General features: G+C 36.4%; 1 pseudogene; it reads right to left on the bottom strand.

Moving 5' to 3' along the window:
* Positions 1-423: 423 nt before the first annotated feature.
* LOC149242671 (uncharacterized) overlaps positions 424-13,528 on the bottom strand; it is a 66,358-nt pseudogene continuing 53,253 nt past the window's right edge.

The raw sequence follows: 13,528 nt of genomic DNA on the forward strand, positions 1-13,528 counted from the left end.
TTTCATACTAATTTCTACTTTATATTATATAACTCCTGAAAAAAAGGTCACCCTTCCCCATATTATTAAATATATATAGAAATCCCTGAAATGTTATATATCTTGCCCCAGTTAAATATAACCATAATCAGTGTTAAAAATGGATTAATGGGTTAATCATTGATTCATTAAGAAACTAAATCTCCTGCTGCATTAAAAAGGAATTAATTAACCCTCACGGTTAATTAAGAACCTCCCCGACCTATCACAATCACCTTGATATGTTTAATTCACTTTTTAATTATATTGGGCCTGCCACAGCGAAGGCTCCGCCATATTAGTCGCCCATCGTTTGTCTGATTGCACTCCCCTCATCCGACGACCATTATTGATATCACACCCCCCTTGGTGACCGCGCATTAAAGTGCGATCACCAAGAGGTTTTCATCCCATACCTCTGCCACGCATCATGCAATCAACGGGATTGCTGGCTCCTGGTCGAATACCACCTGAACCCAAAAGCGGTGCAACACCACACCGCTTACCGCCCTCCACAAATGATAAAACGTCATTCCTCATGCACGCCATCTGCCCAATAACCAAAATATCCCGCCAACTTCGACTTTGTTAAATAAAACAAACAAAATGTCATTTTCATTATTTATATTGCGAATATGTGTTCCCATGCAAAGGACACCCAGGTCATATGTTAAAGCTTTCCAACCGTCACCTAGTCATAAAATTTGTAGCGACACAGCCCGAAACCTGTTATCCAACCTGCCATTGCACTGTTAAATTCCCCAATACAGGTATTTATCCAATTTCCACTGAAACCCTGCAAGTTTTGGTTTTACATTGCAAATTCCACAAAGAGAGACCAAATTCAGTTCTAATTCAATCTATGTTTTGCCATATAAGTCCCCATACTTGTTGTTTTCCCCATTTTTCATAGAAAACCTAAATTCCTTTCTGAATCCACAAGAACTAGAAATGGAAAACCCCATTGCTTTGAGTGTCGCACCAATCAATGCCCTCCATATGGACCAGGACTATCTGCCTCTTGCAGATAAAGATTTCCAAATAAAGGACCTATCCACTGATTAGAATCACCTCAAGGTCTTTTTCCTTGTGAGATACAAATACTTAAATGGCTTAGACATCTTGGGACTATGGGAATCCAACCCTCCCAGGTATTTTCTCCCCTCAGTCCATGTTTTCCCTGATATAATTCATCAATGTTGTGCAAATTATGATCCTAACCGCAGAGCTGTTATGTCCCCAAGTCAAACAATCTTATTCCCCATAAAAGTTGCATCCATTAATGAATATTGCAATTTTCCCCTAGTCCAACCCTTACTCCCCTTTCTATGGGCTATTTACTTGAGAAATCCACTAAATTACCACAATCAGAACTCATTCGCCTCTATCAGACCTTCATGTTAGAAAAATATCAGCCCAAAGGCCCACCTCCTTATGGATAGACCTTCTTGATAGATATAGGAAGACTTATAGTGGATATGATACCTTTAGTTATGGGATTTAACACTAGTGAATACGTTGATGAGGTAAACCTAGTGTTATTGTCAATCTTTCCTCCTGGACAACCCCCTGCTGTTAAAGATGACTATACCTCCTTTATTGCCAATAAAATTCATGACCAATTTCTAAGACTAGACAATGAAGGAGTCTTCAAATACAACACTTTAATCTATCATCTTATGTTGTATTATCAGTCAGATAACTTCCCTTTCCATTTCAAGAAACTTGACACCAAAGGAAATCCAAGGTCTGTCATATTTTGGAGTCCCATTTTCCATAAATCCCTTGAGAACCCTTACACCTATAATTAGTTCATTGGTCTATTTGTGTATCCAGCAACCACTTTATTGATAGGAGTTTCCCCCCTAGGAACAATGGTGATATGAAGAAAATCCTACAACACTCCAAGAAATACAGAATAGGTGATTGGTACATGTACAAGAACCATACAGAAATCAGGATTTATGGGCGTGAGCTCTGCCCTTTTCAGCTACCAAAGTATGTTCCAATGAGATTGTTTGCATTCGAATACTTCAGACAAATGATAAATTCAGACTTGATTCATTTTTATAATGCCAAGAAGAAATCTCAACTTAGAATCAGGAATCAGTTAGGCCCTTTTGTCTGCAACACTAGGGAAGCATGGAGAGAACCATAAATTATTTTAGAAGATCATATTAGATTACAAAAGAGTTTTGGGTGGATACCATATGACCCCAACAACTTTATATGTGATAGGAGAATGAAGAACAGATTGTCACCATAAATTCACCATAGGATTCCAGAGATTGAACAATTTGCAAATATGGATGAATGGAGGGAAGGGAACCTAGTAGAAAATGATAGTGAAGAGGTTAATTTTGAGAATGCTATGAAAAATATTAAGAAAACACTTGACCTGGATTCTTTTGGGCAGGTACCATTCAAGCTATCTCAAAGGTCAAGAATTGATGCATCCATTGCTGGAACCTCTTAGCAACCTCCACAAGAAATCAGCATACCAGCAACAGGAACATCTAAAGGCAAGGAATTAGAGACCACCATTCAAGTCACAGAACAGTCTACAATGTCTAAGTAGTCTAAAACTTCCAAAGAACAGGTCCAAATGCCAACTCCTCCAGCTCAATCTAATGTAGAAGCACCTCCAAGCTTGCAAAGTCCTCTAAATGAGGAAAGGAACAAAAAGAGAGATATGGAAACAAATATCCCTGCCAGTGGACTTTCAGGACAACCTGGAACAAAAAGGGAAAGGCTAAATCCCTTTTCAGAGGAGGAATTTGTTGAAGAGACTATAGATAGTAAGAGAGAAGAAAGGGTAGTTAGCTAGCAAATGTTTCCATTCTGAGGAACATCCACTAGCTCACAGAGGCAGGAGCTAGAAAGATAGCAAAGTGCAAAAGTATCATCTTTCAAGCCACCAGGGAAAGATGCCTCAGATATCAAGAAAACATTTATAGAAATAAAAGCCAAGACTGATCCATTGAGGCTTCAAATTTACAATCAGTATTTGCAAATGGCCCCCACAAATCAACAAAGATTAATGTCAGCTTATGATATTAAAGAAGGCAAGATGATAATGAGCTACTTCAAGCCTAAAGTGCAACAACCTCAATCAGCAGCAGATTATCTCAGAACAAATTTGGAGGTCTTGGCAAAGGATATTCACCCTATGGATCAGATTGAGTTGCATAAACAAACTGGAGAAATGATTTATTCAACCTTGATTGGTAAGGAAATGATGGCCCATAGGTTACAAAATTCTTTGGATAATACAATTGCCCAACTACACTTGGAGAAATCCTCCTCCCAGGCTAAAGATAACATAATAAAGTCTTTAGAAGAAATAATTATTGGATTGGGACATGATCCCAAATATGTGAAGGGTGTAGAAGCATTAATAAAAAAGAAAGATGAAGATATTTCTGCTTTGAGAAAGCAGCTAATGCTGCCTCCTTCAAGGCATCCACAAACTAATGAGATCATGAAACAAAAAACTAAAGAAGAGATGATGGATTTACTCTTAAAACTTAATGAACGATTAAATGAGATAGAGTAGGCATTAGAAAAAGCATTGAAGGACAAGCAAGGAGAGTCAACCTCCCAGCCTCTCGATGTGATACTAGTAGTCTCAACAATAGTCCCTTCTACACTTGGGATAGCATTAGCACCAAACATCCCAGCAGCCACAACAGAGGTGGTCACAAGTACAACAACAACAGGAACAACACAGGGCAGTACTACCAATTTAAGCACAGAGGAACTAATAAAGTCAATGGAGTACATGAAACTACAAGTTTCAGAGCTATAACAGGTAAAAGAATAGTTTTCTAAGATGGAACGAAGCTATGATATCTCAAAGATAAACATTGTAGAAAAAACAAGAGAGATTAAAGCATTAGAAAATAAAGTGAAAACATTAGAAAAAGATCTCACTTTTGACAAGCCTCTGGCAGAAATCAAGAAAATTCTTTGGGCCAACATCACTTAATCCATAAAAAAATTTTGGCCATCCATCCAAGTAATTTTTTAGCAGATTGATCTAGTGAAGATAGCCCAGGAAGAAATTCAAAGGAAAAAAGCATAATTAGGAAAAATGCCTGAGGAAGCCAACAGGATCATAAATTTTTTGAATACCAGGAATAAGGAGCAACTGGATGAGTTTGGCATCACAAATAGAACAAAAACCATTTTGGAAATCAAAAGGGTATTAACCAAGAAAACTTTGATGCAGAATTTGGAAAAAATATGTCATGATATGCAGGCAGAAATTAATGCTTTTATGGAGAAATTTTCCATTTTGCAGAGTAAAGGGCTACCCAGTCCTTTAGTAATTAATGGTAGATTAATGAGGCATAAAGATTATGTGGATAAATTGAATCCATATGCAAGCAATCAAGAAAGTTCATCAACAAGTGTATCAGGAATAAAAGCACTCCCTACAGGCCGAGTTATCTATGACAACCTAGAGAACTTATTCTATGTTGAGCATGAACTAAAGCATTTGTTCCCAATTCAGCCTACATTTTTCATATATACAGAAATAAATGAAACCCTCAGAAAGCTTCAGAAGACTAGAATACCATAGCCAAAATGGTGGGAAGAAATTCTTGAAATTTTTTAATTTATCCTTGGTAAAAAGTAAATTTTTATTTTTACTATAGTCAATAAAGGTAAAGAGGATGAAAAGAGATCAATAGGTAAAGAGTATCAGATGCAAGTAAAGTGTATTAGTAGGAAGATAAAAATAGAGCAACCAACACATAATTACACTAAGGACAGTAAGGGGCCAAATCATAGGTCCTAACTATGACACATTCTCAAGAATAGGGATAGCAAACCATTCGGTTGCCTCATCTGTCATCTACGAAGTCATCTGGCCCTATTTCCTTGTAAAATGTGATTAGTCATCTCAGATTATATCACTTTGTTATGAGATATTTCATTGTAAAGTTTTTTGTATAAATACACCCCCATTCGGAGTATTGAGGGTGGATTCTTTGACATTGCTGTAAAACTAATTTTTTTGGAATAAAAATTGATGTTGGAAAAAATTTTCATGGCTAGCTGGATGAAGGATTGATGAAAAGGACTTTTCACATGATTCATGTGTTGGACACCAAACAGATAAGTATCTTATATCTCATATGTTAATGTTTTCTGGTTTATTATATTCATTATGTTCCATATCTGAATATTAAAACAAAAAAGAATAATTCAGAAAGTGCTTAAGTGCAATCTGTCTTCAATCGTTTTTGTTCTCAATGTATTCTTCTAAACTAGCATAAACAGTGAATTCTCAATTGCTCCTATCTCCTAGTTTATTCATTTTAATCATTTAGTAAATAATTCTTGATTGATCTTTATTAATGGTTAGTCATGTTCTACTTTCTTAAAGCATGTTGAAGGATTCTTGATTGCCCTTTAACCCTTTAAGTCCATTTCATATTTTTAAGTTTCTATTTTCTCCCTGTTCAGCTACCTTCCCCTGTGAAACCACCCTTCATCAAGAAACCAAATCCAGTTGAGCCATTTTCCCTTACTCCATTAGCCCAATGGACTAAACTACTCAGTTTTGCCCCTCTGCTATTGAATTTCACCAAACTCCAACAAAACCCCAAGCTCTTATGACTAGCCTAAAACCTTATCAAACAAAGCTAAAACTTAAAGAGAGAGCCCTCTCTGGACACAGATTGGCTAGATTTTGTGTCTACAAGATTGGTTTGTGTTTACCTCAGACACCCTTCGTCTTTTTACAACTTCTAGGAAAATCTGAGTGATAACATAGTGGCGACCATATTGGGGATCATAAATTTGTTATTATTATTGTTTACTTTATAAACTACAGACGGAGCTTGAAGTTAGCCAGGTAGCCTTCTAAATGCTCTTGCCTTACAAGATCATAAGTAGATGAATGCTACTTCAATCTATCCCCGGTCTAGTTTATGAACTGAACATAAACCAATTCCTCAGTCAAATAGATCTTTAGGAAGGTTTTTAATCCAAATCTGAAACATCTTAAAGAAAACATAGAATTTGTTGATATTAATTCAGAAAATCATAACCAAGAAATCTGGCTTCAGAAAGGACTCATTATACTAGGTCAAATCCTAACCCAAATCCACCACCTGTGTTTGAGAACCCTAATCTGATTCCCATAATTCTTAGGAGATAGGAAAGTTAAGAAAGTACTGCTAGTTCTTGGCCTATTTACAGATCAAGATCCTGCCCTGTTATTTGGATTTATCTTGAGGACGAACCCTTTGATGAGAAATTTGAGACTTCTTTGTTTGTAACATTCTCCGAGACTGAATTAGCTCGCTTGGTTCTAGACCCAGAATTTATTGAACAATTACAATTGGAAGCTACCAGTGTTTTAATTGTCAGACATTTACAAAATTCAATACAATTTGAACTTACTTCTAAAAGAACACTTGATCCCTCTATAAGCACTGTTGCTTCTCCAAGTTCCTCAACAGTCCCTCATACATCCCAACCTCAACCTACTCCATCACAAGCACCTCCTTCTACCCCTCCATCCACAACTCACATTCCCATTGTTACCCCTACCCCATCAGTTGTTACATCCATACCTACAGCCATGGCAAACAGGTATAACCCCCTAAATTTACCTGCCAACTTGGGTGCTATGCCCCAAGACTATCAAAGTAAAATCACTCCTTTTGATGGTTCTGGTACTTACACAGCTCAACAACATACCAAAAAAATGACTGACTACTTTGAAATATATGAGGTTGATGTTGATGATGTTAGAATGAGGATATTTGTTCAGAGTCTAACTGGTGATGTCAGAACCTGGTTTAGGGCCCTAAGAGCAAACAACATAAATAACCTAGAAGCCCTTTATACACAATTCTTAGATCGTTGGGAGAAGAAGAAAGATCCTCTACAGATCTTATCAGAATATGAAAACCTTAAGAGAGGAACTCAGGAAACTGTGCAAGATTACTGCACTAGGTTTAATGCTGTTTACAATGCAATTCCTCAAAACCTCAGACCCCCACCTGATTTAGCCCTGATCAAGTTCCCAGATGGATTTGATTCAGATATGGCTTTTCAGCTAAGGGAAAGAGCCCCCAGAACTTTAGAAGAAATGCAAAGTATAGCTGTTAGTGTTGAGGCTAATTTGATATCAAAACGTGCCAAGGTTAGAAGTGAAAGAAGGATACCACTGAAAGAAGAATCTTCACCAGTGGAACAGAAACTGGATGCTATAATCAAAGGAATGGAAAGACTAGGGGATAGGGTAGAAACCATAGAAATAAAATCACCTTGGGAAGGTCAGCAGGCCAATACAGGGAGGAATCCCAATTTCTGAAAAAACCAAAATCAAAACACTGGGAAAACTGGCCCTGATCAGAACATTAGACCCCCTTTCCAAGAGAATTACATAGAAGCTTCTAGTTCTGAAGATCCACCAGAAGATACTCAGATAAATCTAATGGGACTTAACAATGAAGGAGAAGTGTTTTTAACTCAAGAAGATCAAGAGGCTCATATTCTCAAACAATTTCAAACTCAGTCAGGAGAATCGTTTGACTTCAAGGAGGGATATGACACAACTATCTACGAAGTGCACAAATAGTATAATTTGAGAAGTAGAAGAATTGATGTTCCTGATAACAACAAACAGAAAGGTCCAAAACAACCAGCCAAAGGTAAAGCAGTACCTCCACATGTACAAATTTTGTCTAGACCTAATAATAACCCCTCTAATCCAATAATAGAAGATATATCTAACAATCAATAGAATAACAGAGACTCTTCCATTCCCCTTACCTCTAAGGCAACTGTGGAAGAACCTCCAGAAGTTAATCTAGGAGAAAATGTAAATACTAACCCTACTCATGAAAAAGACAAAAACACTGAAAACCCAGAAAATAGAGAGAATCCAACTGTTTGAAACGCTAAAGTCCAAACTGAAAAACCTTTCAATCTGGAAGCTGAAGTAAGCAAACTAAATGTAGTTGTTCCATTGTCTAAATTAGCTAAACATGATGCATATTTAGAACAAATTAATAGATCACTTAAAATTACTGGAACCAAAGAATCTGTAAATGTTTTTGATGACCAACCAGAACTGATCTTTGGACTTGAAGTAAATGGGAAACACCTAGAAGGAAGTGTGCCTCCCTTCTATGTGAGTTTAAATATTCATGACAAAATCCTCCACAATTCCATGTTTGATTCTGGGGCATCTCACAACTTAATGCCCAAGTATGTAATGAAGAAATTAGATCTTGACATCATAAGACCTTATAAAGATATATTTTCTTTTGATTCAAGCGAAGTGAGATGTTTAGGGTTAATAAATTACCAGTGTGTTTCTTTAGTTCAGTACCCTACTAAAACAATCTTGATGGATATAGTAGTAGCAGATATTCCTCCAAAATATGGAATGTTACTATCTAGGTCCTGGGGTGCCAAACTTCAAGGATCATTACAGTTGGATATGTCTTATGCTACTATCTCTATTTTGGCCAACCTAAGAAGCTATATCAAGAGACATTAATGAAATATGTAGTAAGTAGCTAGGAGAAACCACAAAATTTCCCTATCTACTCAGTACACTCAGATATGGATTCATTTATTCTATATAATGCCGAAATCAATCCTGCCAACAACGAACAAGTTTTAACAATAGAACCAAAAGAAATTGAAACAGGAAAAACAAGTGTTCAGATCCAGGAAATCTCAGATACAAATGACCAATCAGATGAAAAAGATAAACTTGATAAGGATGAAAAACTAAAGCCCCCAGCTAAACAAATTCCAATTACCCTTGACACTGATTATGTCCATGAAATTATTTGGCACTTAGAGTTTGATGGTTCAGTAAACAAATTAGGTGAAGGGGCAGGAATTTGGGTGCATAACTTAGAAGACGACCATGCTGAAGGCCACGCCTACAGGCTGAATTTTAAATGCACCAACAATATGGCAGAGTATGAAGCTCTTTCGCTAGGACTTAAAATTGTAAAAAGGTTAGGAGAAATAAGAGTTTTTTTTATAGGTGATTCAAAATTAATTACTAATCAGATTAAAGGAAAGTACCTTACTAGAGATACTAGATTATCATACTATAGGGAACAGTTATGGAGATTCTTAATACTTTTCTGGAAACTTAGCTTGCTATAGTATCTAGGAAGCAAAACTTACATGCTCACATTTTTGCCATGTTTGCCAGTACTTGTAAATTACCTTTCGAGCCTAACCACCAGTTCACTGCTGAAATTAGGCATAGGCCAGCCATCCATGACAATGTAAGAAACTGGAAAGTTTTCAAAAATGATGAGAAAATTAATAACTTCCTGACTTTAGATAGTAAATTTTCTCATAGTCACATAGATATTGACGCTACTAAACAGATAGATGAGTAGATGCCAACATTGTAGAAGACAGTTCTATTCAAATGCTTCATTCCACAACTTTCACAAAACAAGAAGTTCAAGAGTTAAAATAGATGGACCTTGTTGAGATAAATGAAGAAGAACCAGAGGTAATTGATATGAAAGATAAACATATACTTAAGGGAATAGCCCCTCTAGAGGACCTCTTTGATTCCAATGACATTCCTAAGAAACCAAATATGGAACCATTTAAGGCAGACATTGAAGAATATAACTTAGGGACAGAAGAAAATCCAAAAATGATCAAACTATCAAAACTTTGCCTCCTGACCAAAAGTTAAAATATGTTGAACTCATGAGAGAATTCCAGGATGTTTTTTTTTGGAGTTATGAGGATTTGAAGTCATATGATACCTCAATAATTCAGCATACAATACCTTTAAAGGAAGACCAGAAACCATTCAAACAGAAACTCGGAATAATGAACCCTTTGTTACTACCACTAATTGAGAAAGAGATTAAACGTATGTACAAGGTAGGAATAATTGCACCTATAAGATTTTCAGAGTGGGTATCAAATTTAGTACCAACTAGGAAGAAAACTGGTGAAATCAGAATATGCGTAGATCTGAGAAATGTCAAAAAAGTTTCTTTAAAGGATAATTACCCCTTACCTAAGATGGATCACATCTTGCAAAGGGTAGTGGGAGCCTCGAGGATTTCACTTCTAGATGGATTTTCAGGGTATAACCAGATTCTAGTTCACCCTGATGATCAAGAAAAAACTTCCTTTACCACACCATGGGGTACATTTATGTATATTAAAATTCCTTTTGGGCTTAAAAATGCAAGAGCTACTTTTCAGAGAGCAATGGACATTGCATTTTCTAAAGAAATTTATGATTTTCTTGTCATATATCTAGATGACCTAACTATTTTTTCCAAGACATATCAGCAGCATTTGGATCATCTCAGACAGGTATTTCTCAAATGAAGAAAGTATGGTATCTCTTTAAATCCTAAAAAGTCTTTATTTGGTCTGGAAGAAGGTGAGCTCTTAGGTCACATTATCTCAAGGGATGGCATTCGGATTGATCCTGCCAGAATAGAAGCAATTTTGCAGATACCTCATCCTCGAAGTAACAAAGAACTACAAGCTTTCTTAGGAAAGATAAACTTTTTGAGGAGATTCATATCTAATGTAGCAGAATTAATTAGGTTACTCAATAACACGTTAATAAAGGATTCAAGTATAAAATGGATGGTAGAAGTCAAACAAGCATTTGAAAAAATTAAAATGAGTTTGACCAGAACACCGGTCCTTACCAGTCCCCAATTTGATAGAGATTTCATAATTTTTTCTTTTTCCTCAATGCACACTATAGTGGCTGTTTTACTACAAAAGGATGACCAAGGATGTGAGAAACCCATAGCCTTTTTTTGTAAAGCACTTAGAGATGCATCACTGAAATACAAAATCATGGAAAAACAAGCATTTACACTTGTTAAAGAAATTAAGGACTTTAGAGTTTATATATTATATTCTCACGTGATAGCTTATGTACCAAATGATGTTGTCAAGGATATCCTGACTCAGGATGGAATTGAAGGCAAAAGAGGTAAATGGATTGCTACCATTTTGAAATATGATATTGAAATAAAACCTACAAAATTGATAAAAGGATAGGGATTAGCCAAACTCATGGTAGAAACAAACTGCCAAGCCCTGGACATAAATGAATTGGACAACGAAAAAGAGACAACAACTCCACAAATCAAGGAGGCCTTTCTAGATTCACCTTGCTATGCTGATATAATCTATGTGTTACAAAACCTGCGGGCTCCTCCAGGGTTGTCCAGAACAAAAAGTAGATTTTTAAAGATGAAATCTTTAGAGTTTTTCATTTTAGATAGTGCTATTTTTTGGAAGAATCATGAAGGAATCTTATTGAGTTGTTTACTAAAGAATGAAGCTAACAAAACACTTCAAGATTTTCATGCAGGAGACTGTGGTGGACACCTCTACTAGAAATCAACTATAGATAAGATCTTAAGGGCTGGTTTCTATTGGCCAACCTTGTTTGCTGATGTGAAAAAATTTGTTACCTCTTGCCATAAATGCCAAATTTTTGAGGGCAAGAGAAAATTATTACCTTTACCCCTGAAACCCATCTCTACTGAAAAACCATTCCAACAATGGGGTCTTGACTTCATTGGAGAAATCCACCCTCCCTCCTCTGGCCAACATAAATGGATCCTTACAGCCACTGATTACTTTACCAAATGGATAGAGGCCATACCTTCCAGACAGGCCACAGATGTAGTAATCATAGGTTTCCTAGAAACCAACATATTATCTAGATTTGGCTGCCCCACAAAAATCATAACAGACAATGCTGCTACTTTTAAATCAAGAAAAATGATCAGTTTTTGTAATAAATACCACATTACCTTAGGCCATTCCACAACCTATTACCCACAAGGTAATGGACTATGTTATGAAACCAGCTCAAGAAAAAGATAGAAAAGATAGATCGACACCTTAAAATTCAGCCTCTTCGAGGGGGCAACCTCCTTTACATTACATAAATGAACAATTCTTGGATGATTCAAATGACAAAACCTCCTTTCTATATATAGGAGTCTAAGGAGTCACAATATAACCCAGCCGACCTAACAATAATAATATAAAGCCACAAAAATAGCAATAGAGGGATTTATGGGGCATAGTAATAACAATATGGGGGCAATAGGGGCATAACAATATTAATAAGGGGTACAACTACAATAGTAATGGGGTAATCATTAGTATTATAGGGACCCAACATGCCCCTCTCCTTCAAAAAAGTGTTGTTCTCAACACTTGAGTAGTTTTGGATACTTCTGTATAAAATTCTCATCCTCCCATGTGGAATCCTCAGCGGATAAGTTCTTCCACTTGATAAGATACTCCGAAATTGATCGATTTCATAGCTGTCAAGTTCTTGTTTCTGTGATTACTTCCGGTTCCAATATAATTTTTCCTTCCTCATCAAGTTCTGGTAATATTGTTTGAATTTGGAGCTTGTCGCCTATAACCTTCTTTAAACATGAAACATGGAAAACTGGGTGCAATCGAGAAGCCACAGGAAGCTCCAATTTGTATGCCATAGTACCAATATTTTGCAACACCTTGTACAGACCATAATACTTTGGTGATAATTTATTATCCTTATTAGCTTGCTTGAGGGACATTTGCTTATATGGTTGTAGCCGTAGGAATACCCAATCACCTACATCAAAACTTCTTTCTCTGCGATGTTGATCTGCCTGTTGTTTTATTCTATTCTATGCCAACACGAGGTTATCCTTTAAGAGTTGGAGGACTTGTTGTTGATGTTCGATGTGATGTTCCACTGCTTGAACCTTAGAATTTTCTCTTAAATATGATGTGATGGATGGTGGTTGATACCCATAAAGTTCCATAAATGGGGTCATTTTTGTTGCTGTATGGAAGGAAGTGTTATACCACCATTCAACCAGAGGCAACCATTTGACCCATCATGTATGTTTATCAGATACAAAGCAACAAAGATATCCTTCCAAACATTTGTTTACTATCTCAGTTTGCCCATCAGATTGAGGATGATAAGATGAGATATGAGCTAACTGAGTACCAAGACAAGAAAATAATTCAGTCCAAAAATTTCCAGTGAAAATGGGATCTCTGTCATTTACAATAATCTTTTGGTTTCCATGTAGCTTTTGAATTGTTTCCATAAATGTAGTAGAAACTGTACTGGATTTAAATGGATGTGATAATGGACAAAAGTGTGCATACTTGGTAAGTCTGTCAACTACCACCATGATGACACTCTTTCCCTCAGACTTGGGTAAACGTGCGATAAAATCCATTGAAACCTCCTCCCAACGTTCGCTTGGAATGGATAAAGGTTGTTCACCTTTATTTTATTGGCAAAACAAACATTCCGCCACAAACTTTTGAATATCTAATTTAAGGCCATCCCAAAAAAATTCCTTCTTAACCCTGTGGTAAGTTTTTAAAAATCCTGAGTGCCCTCCTAAGGGAGAAGTGTGCAATTCAATAAGAATATTTTGTTTTAGTTGGGAATTCTTATAGAGGTATAAGCGATATTTGTACC

The sequence above is a fragment of the Pinus tabuliformis genome, chromosome 8 (assembly GCF_031772625.1).
Source record: "Pinus tabuliformis cultivar Carrire ecotype Pingquan chromosome 8, CPIR1, whole genome shotgun sequence".
Taxonomy (NCBI): domain Eukaryota; kingdom Viridiplantae; phylum Streptophyta; class Pinopsida; order Pinales; family Pinaceae; genus Pinus; species Pinus tabuliformis.